This window comes from Cetorhinus maximus, chromosome 11 (genome assembly GCF_964194155.1).
Source record: "Cetorhinus maximus chromosome 11, sCetMax3.hap1.1, whole genome shotgun sequence".
In the NCBI taxonomy this organism is placed as follows: domain Eukaryota; kingdom Metazoa; phylum Chordata; class Chondrichthyes; order Lamniformes; family Cetorhinidae; genus Cetorhinus; species Cetorhinus maximus.
Window position 1 is genome coordinate 28838489 of NC_135889.1, and position 17114 is coordinate 28855602.

Genomic DNA, 17114 nt, shown 5'->3' on the forward strand with positions numbered 1-17114 from the left:
TGTCAACAGGTTGATGCAATTCACTAATGCTAAACTTGGTCAACGAATGTGCTCAGAGCACTTTCCTTATTCACTCCTGAAATAAGTGTTACAAAGCAAAATGGATCCTGTTCTGGGGCTATTTCACGGGCCAGTCAACAAGTTGCAGCTGAGGTGCTTTTGATTTACTTATGCTCAGGCAAAGTTGGTGAAGGCACTGTGGTAAGTTGCTAGGGGTTACTGAGGGAATTATATCACTTTGTGTGAATATGGCAGCAGTAGTTGAGCTGCCACTTGCTTTGCAGAATGAGCAGGACAGGCAGTGAAGGAGGAAGAGAGGGGACCCTATCCAAGGAGGGAGGATAAGGAGGGCTCTCTTTAGAAGGCCCTACCCCAAGACAGTCTTCTGGAAACACCCCTCCTACATTGAGGTGAGCAGGGAAGAGTGCCTCAGGAAGCTTTGCTTCACTAAGGAGTTAGTGACGAGGTTGTGTCACCTCCTTTATGGTGTCTCATACCCATATGAGGTCAGGCCTCCTCAGTGGCTGTGACGATCACTGTCTTCCTTTCATTCTTAGCAACCGGTTCTTTCCAAGTGGCAGCTAGCAACATCTGCAACGTGTCACAATTCGCCATCTGTAGAAATATCTGGAAGGTGACCCAGGCTTTCTACAGGAGGAGAGGGGACTTCGTCCTCTACTCCCTAAGGAGGAAAGACCAGGATGAAAAGACATCTCTTTAGCTCTGAAGAAGAGTCATATGGACGTGAAATGTTAACTCTGTTTCTCTCTCCACAGATGCTATCAGACCTGCTGAATTTTTCCAGCATTTTCCGTTTTTATTTCAGATTTCCAGCGTCTGCAGTCTTTTGCTTTTATATTAGGATGAAGAGACACATGGATTTGTCAGGATAGCAGCCTTCTCAAGGGTGAAGGCTGCCACATTGACTGGGTGATTGTCCACTAAGCTGGCAGCACCCACGATGCTTTCCTCCTTCAACAGTCTGCATACAGCATAAGATGGCTGCTTGGTGACAAGGGCTACCCCCCCCACATGTGGCTCATGACCCCATTCTGTTACGCCAGCACACAAAGTTAGCAGACCTTCAACAAGAGCCTTGGAGCTACAATTATGGAGCAAGCCATTGGTCTGCAAGCAGAATTTCACTGCTTAGACCGCTCAGGGGATCTCTGCAGTCCATGTCCATGAGGGTCTTCCATGTTTGTGTTAGTGTGCTGCATCCTCCACAACCTCACAATTATGCGAGCCCAGCCACTAGCTCCTGGGATCTGGATGCCACCTCAGGAGGAGGAGGAAAGCAGGAGACCATATTTAGCAGCTGCAACTCGACGGACTGAGAGAGACTGCATAGTGAGGCTTCACTTTGGTTAAAAGGAAGTTCCTGAGCACTAACCCCTTACAGTGCATCCATTTCAGATATCCCATCACAAAGTCTTCTTTGTCTACATCATTTAATAAAGGCCAACAACCAAAACATTCATACAAAAACATTATCCAGCAATACATCAATAATGCAAGAAAAAACCCAGAACTAACTAATATGCTTGGCTTGTGGGCGCCTTTACCTGGCCTAGTGCTCTTACACAGCGCTTCCCCAGTGACCTCAGCTTGGCTTGTGGAAGATTGTTGACTTTCAGTAGGGGAGGCTACAGGTGATCTTGGAGTTTTGGGCATTGAGGGTCCAGCTTTGTACCTTGGCATCGGTGGCAGCAGCCTGGGTTGGCTGGTGGAGAGGTAACAGCAAGGGCATTGATGGAGTGGCAGTGGTGGAGCTTCAATGCTGTCATCCTCAGAGACTGTTTATGTGCCACAGTGCAATTGCTTTTCTCACAGGGCAGCCTTCAGCAATCCTTGTAAATGGCTGGAGTACAGATTGCTGGACTGCTGAGAAAGCTTGCATGCCACGTCTAGCACTGAGATTTGCACCCACAATGGCAGCAGTCATAGATTGGTTGGCAGCTGCCTGAACCTGCATGCCAACAGCCATTGAACCATTATGACCTCTGTCTGCATCCAGTGCAGCACCGAGGCATCAGGAAGTCTCTAGCTGAGTTGCAGTTGAAGCTGAGACAGCAGCTGGCAGACGCTGCATCATGACTGTGTTCACAAGTGCTGCCATGAAGATGCCCATCACTTCCACAGAGGAAAGGATGGGCTCCAATCTCTGCACAATGTCCTGCGTCACCGTGGAGCCAGACTTCTTCAAACTCCTAGCCAGCAACTGTTGGCTATCTGGCAAGCCAGCCAATGCACCAAGCATCTCGGTGTGCATGGTCATCGGGGTTTTTCTATGGTCCACTCCAACAAGGTCCTCATCTGAGTCCCATACAGCAGGGCTGGTGTGCAACTGGACCCTCCGATGAGTTCCTTTATGAGCTAACCTACCCCATATATTGGCTGCAGCCCACTCAAGCTTAGTGACTCACAACATGCATCTGTAGACTAGCCTCTAACATTCACACAGTGCCACTATCTGAGCTGGTGGCTGTGAGTGTCAGATTGAGTGATGGCATGTATTCTTCAAAGCTCTGTCCCTCCTCTCACCCTTCCACTTGCTCTGTAGGGGCTGAATAGCCACCTGATCTTGGCTGTCTGAAAGCATAAGTGAAGAGGAGGGAAAAGGGAAGAGGAGGGACGATGGAGAGGAAATCAGGAGGCCGACAGTCACTCCATTTGCAGTTTGCATGTCAAGACACACTTCAGGATGAGGGTGAGGAATAAGTAGGCAGGCGTATACGGCAGCAACTTAACCTCATCCAGGATGGCCTCTGTTGCACTAGACACCATTGGATCTGTAGCACTGCTGCCCATGATCCAAAGAGTCATCTCCTTTAGGGTACTAAGGGGATGTATTCTTCCCGGTCCTCCTCTGATTTTCCTGCTTGTCATGGGTGACCTTCTGCTGTAAGAGAGAGACTACTGTGTGAGAATGTGTTTGAATGATGTCTGCCATAGCTGAATATTTGGAAATAGGTCGAGACAGTGAAAGGTGTTTGTGCAGCTAATATGTTTCAAGGATGTATGTGGATGAGGTGCAGTATGATGATGGTAGAATAAGACCTATGTCAGGCTGTGGTGATGGGGGTGTAGTGCATTAGTGTGAGAGGTGTGCATTGAGGGACTTGTGAAATGTCATCTGCAGATGCATGCACCCACCTTGACTACCCAGGTGAGGTCATTAAACCTTTTTGGCACTGCACTATGTCCTGGGCGTTCCTTTGTCTTGTGCTTCCTCTCCCTTCTCAGGCTATAGAAGACTTCTTCCACCCCACCCCCCCATGGCCTCATTCCTGGCTTCAACCTCTGTGAAGAGTGAGTTAAGGGTGGCGTCACTAAACCTGGGAGTCCTCTTCTTCCCTTGTTGATATTGCTTCACTATCTGTAATTATCCAGAAGCCTGCAGTGCGTTGCTGCAACTCCCTTTTTCTAGGGGCTGTAGCTTTAAGTAGAGCTGCTTGGAACATGAGCTTTCCACAGAACATTACCTAGCACCCTGGAGTATACGGAGGATGCCTGGACCAAAATGGACACCATGGCTACGTGAAGATTGCACCTTTCCATGCCACAATGATGAAAATAAGTTGGGTAGACCTATTTTCTGTCTTACCCACCCTGTTTCTAACTGGCATGGGCAAGCCACAATCCATGGCCAAAAATTGGGGTGATTGCATTTATTGCACTTTTTTCTATAAGAACATAGACTGAAATCCAATTGTAATTTAATATTTTGTTCCAAATTTCAGACCCCCACTCCCACTCTAAAGATCATAAGAAATAGGAGCTATTCGGCTATTCGGCCTATTGAGCCTGCTTCACCTTTCAAAGATCATGGCTGATCTGATTGTGGCCTTAACTCCACTTTCCTGCCTATCCCCCATAACCTTTAACTCTGTTGTTGATCACAAGTCAGTCTAACTCACCCTTGAATATATTCAATGATGCAGCCTGCACTGCTGCCGGGGGGAGAGAATTCCATAAACTAACGACCCTCTGAGAGAAGAAATTTCTCCTTATCTGCATCTTAAATGGAACACCGCTTATTTTTAAATTGTGCCCTTTAATTCTATATTCTCCCACAAGGGGAAACATCCTCCCAGCATCGACCCTGTCAAGCCCCCTCAGAACATTATATGTCTCAATAAGATCAACACATTCTTCTAAACTCCAGTGAGTATAGGCCCAACCTGTTCCACCTTCCCTCATAAGACAAAGCTCTCATCCCAGGAATCAGCCTAGTGAGTCTTCTCTATACTGCTTCCAGTATACCCCTACTTAAGTAAGGAGACCAAAACTGCACGCAGTACTTCAGGTGTGGTCTCACCAATGCCCTGTGCAGCTGTAGCAAGACATATGGGAATTAAATGGTGGCCTAGCCAGCTATGCCCACATCCTGTGAATGAATAAAAAAGGTACTTCTCTACATTTATACTCCATCCCCTTGCAAACATTTATACTCCATCCCCTTGCAATGAAGGCCAACATTCCATTTGTCTTCCTTTTGTGATTCATGTGCAAGGACACCCAGATCCTTCTGTACCACAGCATTCGATGCTCCCTCTCTATTTAAATAATACTCTTTTATTCTTTGCACCTAAGATGCAATCTTATGTTAGTGTATGACTCCACAGTTCAGTGACAGCCTTCTGCCATCTCGCTCAGGTCCTATTTATTCACCCGTAAGCCTAGATAGTGATTGACTGGCAGTAAGTAATTAATGTAGAGGGCATCAAAGTCAAGCCTGATCCACTCATCTGAACTTTCCAGCTGAACTTAGCAATCAGTATCTGGAACTTGAATGTAGCACTTACCCGATTTTCTGCCAAGTTGTTGTCAATGGTTGGAAAAATCTAGCACTGTGTGTCAGAGCAGCAGGGTGCTTTGATCGACTGACGTGGAAGTTCACTTGTTATACATCTGTCGATATGAAGCTTGAGCTTGACCTCCCTTTGCTGTCCTAAATTCATCTGTAGTTTGATATTTGGGAGTTCAAGTTGCTGTCCAGTTGAAGGAAACCAAGTTGGATGGCAACTTTTATTCTTTTGACACATCATCTCCGATACATGACTACAATGCTTCCCAGAGATCAATGAGACCTTCTCTCAGAACTGCCCATCAATATTCCATTAGATCATTCTCAGTTGCACAGAAAGCACCAGAATGTTTTGTATGATTAAGTGTAATGGGCAGAATCATATCCTCTCAGGAGTCAAAAAGTATTGTAAGGAATGAGGCAGTTTAAGATGCTGCTCATTATTCCAACAAATCCCAGTGCAGTTTCTTGATCGCCTGTTTATGTTACTGAAAACCCCAGATGAAGGACCAGTTCCCAATATATAACAGGATTTAAAAGAGTAGACAAGAAGAGAAGGTAAATTTAAAGGTGACAGATAAACCTGGTAGAGTATTCTATTGATGCATTTGTACTTTTTGCTTGAAAGCTTTGTCACAGAATCATAGAATTTTAATGGTACAGAAGGAGGCCATTCAGCCCAAGATGTCTGCATCAGCTCTCCAAATGAGCATTTTGACCCAGTGCCATTGCCTTGCCTTTTCCCTGTACCCCTGCACATTGTTTCTATTCAAATAATCATCTAATGCCCTCTTGAATGCCTCGATTGAACCTGCCTTCACCACATTTCCAGGCAGTGAATTCCATACCCGAACCACTCGTTGTGTGAAAAAGTTTTTCTCACATCACATCTGCTTCGTTTACAAATCACCTTAAATCTTTTACGAGAGGGAACAGCTTCACCCTATCTACTCTGTCTAGCCCCCTCATGATTTTGAACATCTCTATCAAATCTCCTCTTAGCCTTCTTCCCTCCAAGGAGAACAGTCCCAACTTCTCCAATCTATCCTCATAGCTGAAGTTTCTCATCCCTGGAACCATTCTTGTAAACATCTTCTGCACTCTGTCCAATATGTTCACATCCTTCATATAGTGTGGCACCCAGAACTGTACATAATATTCCAGCTGAGGTCTAATAAGTGTCTTATATAATATCAGCATAACCTCCTTGCTGTTGTATTCTATGCCCCAATTAATAAAGCCCAGGATACTATATGCTTTATTAACTGCTCTCTAAACCTATCCTGCCATCTTCAATGATCTATGCGCATAAACACCAAGGTTGTTCTGCTCCTGCACCCCCTTCAAAATTTCACCTCTTATTTTATATTGTCTGTCCATGTTCTTCCCACCAAAATGCATCACCTCACACTTCCCTGCATTGAACTTTACCTGCCACCTATCTGCCCACTCCACCAACTTGTCTATATCCTTTTAAGATCTACACTGTCCTCCTCACTGTTTACAACACTCCCAAGCTTCGTATCATCCACAAACTTTGAAATTGTCCCCTGCACATCAAGATCTAGATCAATAATATAGAAGGAAAAGCAAGGGTCCCAATACCGACCTCTGGGGAACTCCAATACAAACCTTCCTCTAGCCCGAAAAATATCTGTTGACCATTACTCTTTGCTTCCCATTTTTCAGCCAATTTTGTATCCATGTTGCTACTGTCCCTTTTATTCATGAGCAATAACTTTTCTCACAAGTCTGTTGTGTGGGATTGTATCAAATGTCTTTTGAAAGTCCATGTACACCACATCAACAGTATTACCCTCAAGACCTTTTCTGTTACCTCTTCAGAAAACTCCAGCAAGTTAGTTAAACATGATTTCCCCTTTAGAAATCCATGCTGGCTCTTTCTTATCAACCCATATTTTTCCATGTGACTACTAATTCTATCCAGAATAATTGTTTCTAGAATCTTGCCCACCACTGATTTTAAACTGACTGGTCTGTAATTGCTGGGCTTATCCTTATAACCTTTTTTGAACAAGGGCATAATGTTTACAATTCTCCAGTCCTCTGGCATCACCCCTGAGTCAAGGGAAGACTAGAAAATTATGGCCAGTGCCCCTGTAATTTCTACTCTCACATCCTTCAATATCCTTGGATGCATCTCATCCGGTCCCAGTGCCTTGTCAACTTTAAGTACCAACAGTCTAATCAACAATTCCTCCTTATCAGTTTTCAACCCTTCTAGTGACAGAGTTTTCTAGTCTGTAACCATGGCATGGGTAGCATCTACCTCCTTGGTAAAGACGGATGCAAAGTATTCATTTAGTACCTCAGCCATGGCCCCTTCGTCCATGTGTAAATTCCCTTTTAGGTCCCTAATCAGTCCTACTCCTCCTTTTACCACCCTTTTACTATTTTTATGTCTATAGAAGACTTTGGGATTCCCCTTTATGTTGGCTGCCAGTCTTTTCTCATAATCCCTCTTCACTTCTCTAATTTGCTTTTTCACCTCCCCTCTGAACCTTCTATATTCCTTTCGGTTCTCAATTATATTTTCTACCTGACACCTGTCATAAGCACACATTTTCTTCTTTATTTTAATTTCTATCTCCTTTTTCATCCAGAAAGCTCTGGATTTGTTCGTCCGACCTTTCACTTTCAATGGAATATACTTTGACTGTGCCCAAACCAATTCTTTTTTGAAGGTAACCCATTGTTCAGCTACATATTTTCCTGCTAATCTTACATTCTAGTCTACCTGGCCCAGCTCCACTCTTGCCCCGTTGAACTCGGCTCTCATCCAGTTAATTATTTTTACCCTGGATTGCCTACCATCCTTTTCTATCATTATCCTAAAACGTACAATACAATGATCACTGTCTCTTAAATGTTCCCTCACTGATACTTGATCTACTTGGCCCGCCTCATTTCCAAGTACCAGGTCCAACAGTGCATATCTTGTATGTTGTTTATCCACATGCTTTTGTTAAAACCCTTGCCAACTGCCATTATCTGTGATTTATAGTGAATCTGTCCAGTAGAACTTCCTCAGCTGGTAGCACTGAGTTCTTCTGTAGTATTTATGTGGCGGGTGTCATGATAATAGTTGATTGTGGTAGTGGAATCCAGTATTAGATATCATACGGTACTCTGTACTAGAGATGGGGGGTCACCTGACCTGGGGGTTGAAGGTCAGATAACATGTTGGAACCTGCCTAGGTAGAATCCAGTTACTGCAGATGTGTGCTTATGTTAGGAAAATGTGTTATTAATAAAGTTAGCTCATCTACAATGTCGACAGCCTGTGTGCATCATTGAAACAAATAAACAAGACAATGGGGATGTTTACCACTGCTTGGATACAGATGTAAATGGTAATGTGATGATTATCGCAATATAAAGTGTTTGTAACATTGGGTGTATTTCTTGTGCCTGTACAATCAGGATGTTATACACAAAATTACAGACATTTTCATGCACCTATTTTGCCAATGCTTATTTATTTTCAAATTTTGTGACACATTGGCCTGAAACTTCCGTGCAGTGACAATCAGAGTCGGATTATCATTCTGCTCCTACTTACCTGAAAATGAAGACTCTCCTTTCTCACCCGACTTTCTGTCTCAGGCCGAGTGAAAACAGTGCAAAGCAGTGGGTTCCAGAGGCCTTCTGCTGAGGGCTGCTGAGTCAGAAGTAAGGAAGACGCCCCCCCCCACCCCCCTGCAATTTTACAGCACTGGCTGAATGAAGCAGGTAGGCTTAAAGGTCCAGCCACTTCGAGAAGTCAGGGAGAAAGTAAATGGGTAGTATTGGTGGGTGGAGGGGGTGGGCACAGTGTCGGCTGATCAGGGGGGTTTGATGTGTAAGGGGGTGGGTGAAGTGTTCAGGGGGGTTGTCAGTGGCAGGGTGTGGTCAATGGGAGCTGTCGGGTAGCCAGGGGGGTGGGTGAGGTGGTCAATGGGGAGGAATCAGGTGGTCAGTGGGGGTGTAGTCAGGAGGAGGGGGAGGACAGTCAGGTTTGGGGGTGCAGTCGGTGGGGTGGGGGTCGTCATTGGGAGGTGTAGTCGGTGGGTGGAGAGTGTAGTTGGGGGTGTAGTTGGTAGCGGGTAGCCGGTGGGGGGTGATGGGGGGGAAGGCAGAGGTGGAATGGTGAGATGTTTGGGTACCCCCCTAGGCTCGATGTCCCGGAGCTCGGAAGTTATGGGTCATTGACATACGTTATGAATGTAAAAATGGGATGGGTGTAAATAAGCAGAAATCAGCACAAAGAAATGGGACTTGAGGAAAGCACCAAACTCACATCATATATTACCTCTTTTTAAATATGAGAATCTGTCATGCATGCTAATTACCAACTACACCCCCAACTACACTCTCCACCCACCGACTACACCTCCCAATGACGACCCCCACCCCCCCGACTGCACCCCCAACCCTGACTGTCCTCCCCCTCCCCCTCACTACACAAACATGCTATCAAGGATGCTCTTATAGTTTTTCTGTTACTTGTATTGATGCCTTGAAAATACATTCAAAGAGCAGAAAATACAATGTAGATCTCAGTAAGGATAAGTAAAAATCACTTCAATAATCACAAGACGCCGGAAATATGACTGTTTCCTGCTGCAGCTAAAATTCTGAGCTGAATTTCACTGTGTACGAAATTCACCTGAAGTGGACCCATTTCAGTGATGCAAGATGCATTTAATGCAGAGATTGATAAATGAGCATTAAACAGTGAGGATATTTGGACATAGAGTTAAAACTCACATAACATTTGTTTCATGTTTACTTGATACTTCATATTCAGACAATTGCTTTATGTACTGATTACAAGTTGGCCTTGGTTACAAATGCATAGAAGATTCCACCCCACAGTGAGTATTTCTCAGTAAGAAAGAAAACAGTATTGTATAACTTTGTCATATTATGGTAATATTTTGTGCAGCACAGCATATCTTGGAATGCAGTGTTTTGTATCAATAGACAGAATTATTAATCTCACCAGTAAAAAAAAATGTGTATAGGAATAATTCCCTGTGCCCAGCTTGTAAGTGTAGTTGAAAATGGAGCTGAAGGGCTCTAACCATATCTCTGCAAGTATGTCCTTCTCACTGGCAGTGTGGGATTGCAAAAAATTCCCGTAATTGTATGTTGATGACAGCGCTGAGCATTCACGTTACTTTGCCACCATCTTGTGGTAGGATGGAAGTACTTGGCTGTTCTTTTGTAAGTGAAACAACTTCAATTTCTAAACAAATGCAAGTTTTTGCAAGACTTATGTCATTCTGCAATATGTTCATTATTTTCAAATGCTTTTCTTGTGTCCAGTTTAATGACTGAAGCTAATCTGTGTTTCTCTACACATTCTTTCTTGTCCCTCCTAAGCTCCAAATACTTTGCCCTATATGTTCTTTCTCTTCCCCGTTTATTTGTCACAGTCTCCTGATCCAACTTTTATTTTATTCATTCATGGAATGTGGCAAGGCCAGCATTTATTGCCCATCCCTAATTGCCCTTGAACTGAGTGCCTTGCCAGGCCATTTCAGAAGGCAGTTAAGAAGCAACTAGATTGTTGTGGGTCTGGAGTCACAAGCAAGTCAGACTAGGTAAGGATGGCAGGTTTCCTTCCCTAAAGGACATTAGTGAACCAGATGGGTTTTTACAACAATCAGTGATAGTGTCATGGTCACCATTACTTTCAATTCCACATTGTTTTTTTCAGTAAATTGAATTTAAAATTCCACCAGTGGGATTTGAACCCATGTCTACAGAGCATTAGCCTGGGCGTCTGCATCACTAGTTTAGTGACATTTTTACCACAATGCCACCATCTCCCAGAATTCTTTTCTAGGGGTAAAAGACTGTGAACTTCCTAAGCTCCTGCAATTTAACCCTTCCTCCTACAATCCATTGCTTTCTAAGGCACAACTTGTAATTACCCATCACCAGTTCTTGATCCATTTTGTTCTCGCTCCTGCCATTTGCAGCTTTGGCAGTGACCTGTGTGATGGACAAGAGGATCTTATGGTATAAAATTTGGACCTTGCGATCCTGACTTTTAGGAGGGGTTGTCCTGTTTTCCCCATCCCTGCAGGAGATCAGGGATAAGATGCAAGTATCTTAAAATATCTATTTATGCCAATTCTGCAGGAGGTCTGTTGATCTCCCACCGAAGTAACACAGGGAGATTGGGACAACCTCCGCAAAAGTCAGAGACTCTATATTTCAAATGAAATTTTAACTTGGCTGATGCCTGGAACCTTTTTAAAATGGACTTCAGCCAATGATCCCCTGGGTTTTGTTGCTGTTTTTGTGGTTTGAAACATGAAGTTGAGTTGTCTGGTTTGTAGCCCAGTTGGCATTTGAACGACAGTTAATAAAATCCTAGATCCTTTTGAGAACAATGCACATGTTATTCTGTAAAGCATATCAAGTATCAAAGATTCAGCGTCCAGCCACGTGTCAGAAACCAGCTGCTCACTCTCTGCTTGGAAAATGTATATAGTCGATTTAAAACTTTGTTTAACTGTTTATTGAGAGAGAATTTGGAACTCTTTAAAAGAAATTGCATAATGATGGAAATAAACTTTTGGCTTCAGCAAGCCACCTGGAATAGATAAACATAGCTATGTATTAGTTTATAGCTAAAATGATCAGAATATGTATAGGAAGCATAACAAGGGAACTGGCTAAAGAGCAGGAAAATGCTAGAAATCTGTGAATGATTTGATCAGTGCTGTTTGGGACACTCTACATTATCATCAAATACTCTGTGAAGGTGCTGTGTCATCTTTGCATTATTACCTAAGCATAAGAACATAAGAAAGCAAAGCAGGAGTAGGCCATTTGGGCCTCCAATCCTGCTTCTGCATTCAATAAAATCATGGCTGATTTGATTGTGGCCTTAACTCCACTTTCCTGCCTGTACCCCATAACCCTTGACTCTTTTGTTGATCAAAAACCTGTCTAATTCAGCCTTGAATATATTCAATGACTCAGTGTCAAGCCCAGTAAGGATATTAGCTTCCTAACGTTCAAGATACGGACTTTAATGTGCATTTTCGTGAAATTAACTTTAAAAAGTGACTAAAAAACCCTGTCCAAGATGACCACAAAGGGACAAGTGACCTTTTGTGATTTCCAGACAGACAAAGGATTAATTTGTGTCTGAACATGCATCTGGAAAGTTATTAAAATATAAATGACTGTGAGTGGAATGCCCTCCCTTGATGGACATATCAAGATGAAATCCATCTGTGGCATTCACACCGATTGTTTGTGGACTTATCTAAAACTCAAAATCAATGAACTTTCAGACCTATTGGGCAGGATTTCCAGGGTGAGGTGCGGGGGGCGCCTCCCCCCGCATGTCTGTGTGTAAAATGACTCTTGGTGACGTCGGGCGAGTGTCCCGATATCTCACCGCGCGCCATCACGATATTTCATTGGGCGGGCGCGTGATGGAGTGTGACGCGTGCCCGCCATTAATTAACGGGCTAGTTAAGGCCCTTAGTCGGCAATCGACACTGATTTTCAGGCGCCCGTGTGATCTTCGGCTCGGCGCATGGGCGCAATGGGCAGGCAAGTAAGCGACATTTTAATAAAATTCATCCACGGGTGGGATAAGAGGGCTCAGTGGGGTTGTCAATCTGGTCTCTGAGTATTGATTGCAGAAAGTTTTTAAACTTGCCTGTGTGATCTGTAGCAGTTCAGAACAAATTCCAGCAGCTTTCTGTGTACTTTGAACCTTCAGGTCAGCACTCTGCAGTCAGGAATCTTTATCGGGCCTGCAGCTTTCCAAAGGCCTCCCTTTAGCCTGAGTATGGGTTCTGGTATGTCCACTGGAGGCAGCTCCTCTGGGGAGGAAGGAAGGTCTAGGATAAGGAGGAGGCCAGGAGTGCATATTCAGCCGCCAGGGGAGCCACCTTTGGGAGTACAGGTGCAGGCACAAGGGGCGCAGGGCCAAGAGGTAGTCAAAGGTGGAAGGGGCCGCAGAAGATGCCACTATCCTGCTGCCAGGGTATACAGGCGGAGAAGCAGCTACCTCAATATGTCTGAGGTGCAGTGCCGAAGGAGGCTCCAACTGTCAAGGGAGACAGTCAACTATACCTGTCAGATGATTAGCCCTGAGATATCTCCTAACTGTGTGGGTGGACACCCCATGCCAGTGGCTCTGAAGGTCACAGCTGCCCTCAACTTCTATGCCTCTGGCTCCTTCCTTTTGAAGGATGAGAGGAGATCTAATTGAGGTACATAAGATGCTAAAGGGGATAGACAAAGTAGACGTGGAGCAGAAGTTTTCCCTTCTGGGGCATTCTCGAACGAGAGGCCATAGTTTTAGGCTAAGGGGTGGTAGATTTAAATCAGAAATGAGGGGGAATTATTTTTCTCAAAGGGTCGTGAAGCTGTGGAATTCACTACCTCAGAGTTCAGTGGATGCCGGGACGCTGAATAAATTTAAGGAGGAGATAGAGGGTGGGAAATTGGAGTTGAGGCTGAAATGTGATCATCAATGCTCGTAATGAATGGTGGGGCAGGCTCGAGGGGCTGAATTGCCTACTCCTGCTCCTAGTTCTTTTATTCTTATGTTCTTCCAGGGCTTGGTGAGTGATCTTTGCGGTGTCTCCCAATCAGCTGTCCACATTTGTGTCGAGCAGGTCACAGATGCTCTGTTCAGGTGTGCATTGATCTTCATTCACTTCCGTTGGGACCAGGCAAGTCAGGCACAGCGAGCCAGAGGCTTCGTGGTCATTGCTGGCTTCCCCCGCGTCCAGGGTGCAATAGACTTCATACACGTGGCCATCAAGGCGCCAGCGAGTGAGCCGGGTGCCTTCGTCAACAGGAAGGGCTTCCACTCCATGAACGTGCAGATAGTGTGTGATCACAGGATGCTGATTCTACAAGTTTGTGCAAGGTACCCAGGCAGCTCCCACGATGCCTACATCCCCAGACACTCCCAGGTGCCGGGACTCTTCAGTGCTCCAGCCGGCTGGATGGATGGCTGCTGGGTGACAAGGGCTATCCCCTCAGAAGCTGCTGGGTGACAAGGGCTATCCCCTCAGAAGGTGGCTCATGACGTCTCTCCGCCATCCAAGAACAGAAGCTGAGCAGTGCTACAATAGGAGCCACGCCTCCACAAGGGCTGTGGTGGAGAGAACCATTAGTCTTCTCAAGATGCGCTTCTGATGCCTGGATGGCTCAGGGGGCACACTCCAGTATCCCCCAAATCATGTTTCAGTGATAGTGGTTGCATGTTGCGCTCTCCACAATCTTGCGCTGGAAAGGGGGAATGCAGTGGACGATGAAGACGTTGATGCAGTGGAAGCAGCTGCACACGATGAGTCCAGCACGGATTCTGAGGATGAGGAGGCACAGGGGAATGATGAGGGGCTAAACGCTGACCCGGGACTACACCAAAGAGGCAGGGAGACCCGGGAGACTTTAATCCAACGAACCTTCAGCTAGTTGCACACAAATGGATCAGGAGGACCAGCCTTGCCTGGCGCTTCCATACTCGGCACTTAAGTGCTAAATCTGCCACTTCATCAGCTGCAACTAAGGGCTTTGGACATAAACTTCAATGTCCACTCAAACACTCATGACATGTATGTAAAACATACAAATGCAGAACAAAGGAACCACCCTCAGCCATGGTAACACATCTGGTTTTAATTTTATCCATCATATGGTCCAACAAAATGAAAGCAAGAAATAATAATTCCCTAATCCAGGGCCAACACAAAAGCACCAGTGAGAAACCTGTGGTGTGCCTAAGGTGCCTTATGCTTACGTTTACGGGTGCTATGTCTTGGTGCTGCCCCATCGCTGGGAGTGGCATCTGAGACAGCCTGCTGACTCTGCTGTCCTGTTGGCCTCGATGACCTTGGCGGCCCGTGGAGCCTGTGCTGGCCCTGCCTGGGAGGGAGTGGCCAGTTCCACAGCTGGAATCTCCCCAGTCATCGCAGCCTCACCGGATGAAACGGTCACTGGCAGAGGGGCGGAGGAGCTGTTGCCCTTATCCGGAGCGCCCTGAGAGGAGCCCACAGAGACGACAGGCAGCTGCTGCGCCGACGTGAGGTTGCTTCGGACCTCCTGCTCACTGTAGATGGATGGGCACTGAGCTGGGAAACTTGGTGACAGACCATCTTCCACATTGCCAATGGCCAGTAGTGGCCACTGGCTCTGTGAGGGCTTGCAGGTCCGAGCGTATCCCCAGAAGAAGCTGCTTGTTCTCTTGGAAGCCCCTCTCCAGGAGAGTCGATACTCTCTCCATGGAGGAAGCATGATGCTCTGAAATGAGGCTCATGACATCACTCATGCTCCACGCAGACTCCACCACCATGGACACCAAGTAAAGCATAGTCTCATGCAACACTCCCAGATACTCCCGCACACCCGGCCGCATTTGCTGCAGCTGCTGCATCACGGACGACTCCAGAGGCACATCATCAGGCACCGACTGAGCATGTGCCTGGTTCCCTGCAGTCCTCCGACTGCTGGCGCCATGGGCACTCTCTGTCTCTGGCAGCTCCTCCAGCGATTGTGAAGTGCCCTCTCCACTGTGCCCCAGGACACTAGCCGATGTTGCAATTCCCACCGATGTGCTCGTATCTGTGCTGGTGCCTGCCTGGCAGAGATGGTGTGATGCAAGTGACAGTTCAGGGCCGTCAGGTGTGAGAGGGGGCATCTGTAATCGATCCTGGTCACCAGCCTCTGATGATGCTGAAATGAACAACAAGGACAGTGGATCAGTTAGCGTCCACACAGTGACACACTTCATCCCTTTCCCCCTGGCTCATTATGCGCTCAACCTTCCAGAGCCTGTGGAGATGAATATTGGTGGGGTGGCAAATAGTCAGGAGGAGACCCTAACATTACAGGCGGATACAGACGGGCTGGTTAGATGGCGTAAGGAATGCCAAATGGAATGTTATGTGGATAAGTGTGAGGTGATGCACTTGGGCAGGAGAAACAAGGTACGAGAATATACGAGGAATGGTAGGACCGTGGAAAGTAAGGAGGATCAGAGGGACCTTGCTGGGCATGTCGACGGGCCCGTTAAGGTAGCGGGACAGGTACATAATGCGTTTAAGAAGGTAAATGCCATACTTGCCTTTATTAGCCGAGGAATAGAATGTAGGAACAGGGAGGTCATGTTGCAAGTGCAGAAAACGCTGCCGAGGCCACAGCTATAGTTCTGCGTGCAGTTGTGAAATGCGCTTCATGGGTGGGATGTGATTGGAGTGGAGAGAGTGCAGAGGTCGCTGACCAGGATGCTGGCTGGGCTGGAGAGTTGGACTTATGAGGAGACATAGCATAGACTGGGGTTATTTCCCCTGGAGCAGAGGAGATTGAGGGGTGACATTACTGAGCTTTATAACATTATGAGGGGCATAGATAGGGTTGACAGAAAGGAACTTTTCCCCTTGGCAGAGGGATGAGTAACCTGTTGGCATTGATTTAAGGTAAGGGGCATGAGGTTGACAGGTGAGGTGATGAGGAACTTTTGCACACAGTAATGTGGGACGCACTGCCTGAAAGGATGGTGGACGGAGAAACCCTCCTAACATGTAATAAGTATTTGGATGTGCATTTGCGATGCCATGGCTTACAAGGCCATGGGGATAGTGGTCGGAAATGGGATAAGGCGACTTTGGAAGATGCTTGACACGCGCATCTTCGAAGGGCCAAGGGACCTTTGTCTATGACCCACACGTCTGACTCTATCAGTCTGTGAATGAGCAATGTTGCTTCATTAACGATTCCAACAATTATCAGTGCTTTGGATGTGGGAAGACAGAGCGGATGTGACTGTGGACCTCAAATACCTGGCTGTTCCACCCCAGCCTCACCGACACCTGTGGACCTGGCACCTCTCAAGCTCCAGGGCCTCCTGCTCAAATCGGCTCAATATCACCAGCTGGGCCTGGCCACCTCCAGTCCGTGAACACTCACAGGCATTATGAGCATTTTTCTCCTGCAAAACAGAGAAGACCCTTCATTGCAGCTAATCGCACATGGACTCTGCATGTGCATGCCGCACCCCAACCACAGTGGCCCATATCAGGCCTCCAGTGCCTCCTCTGCACGCTACTGCTGATCAGTCACAAAAATAGAGTACGACCGCTCCCAACCCCTGAACGGCCACCTTGGACAGAATGTGCGTACATCACTTTAGGAATCACACGGTCTTAGCTCCCATGGCAAGGAGGCGCAACTAGGTGTGGCGCTGAGGGTAGCAGGTGGCTCTTGGCCACGAGACCTTGAGGCTCCCCTTCCACCATCTCATCACCATCAATAA

General features: G+C 46.4%; 1 protein-coding gene across 6 annotated transcripts in view; it reads left to right on the top strand.

Annotated features, from left to right (window-relative positions):
• The window catches only part of mlpha (melanophilin a), a 203068-nt gene that overhangs the window by 56447 nt on the left and 129507 nt on the right, over positions 1 to 17114 (top strand). The window contains exon 1 of one of the 6 annotated variants that reach the window (XM_078551722.1): positions 7840 to 8184. The exons of the other annotated variants lie outside the window; for them this stretch is intronic. The gene's annotated coding sequence lies outside the window, so the exon portion shown is untranslated. Of the gene's footprint in view, positions 1 to 7839; positions 8185 to 17114 lie in introns of those variants that run through there. 6 annotated transcript variants of the gene reach the window in all.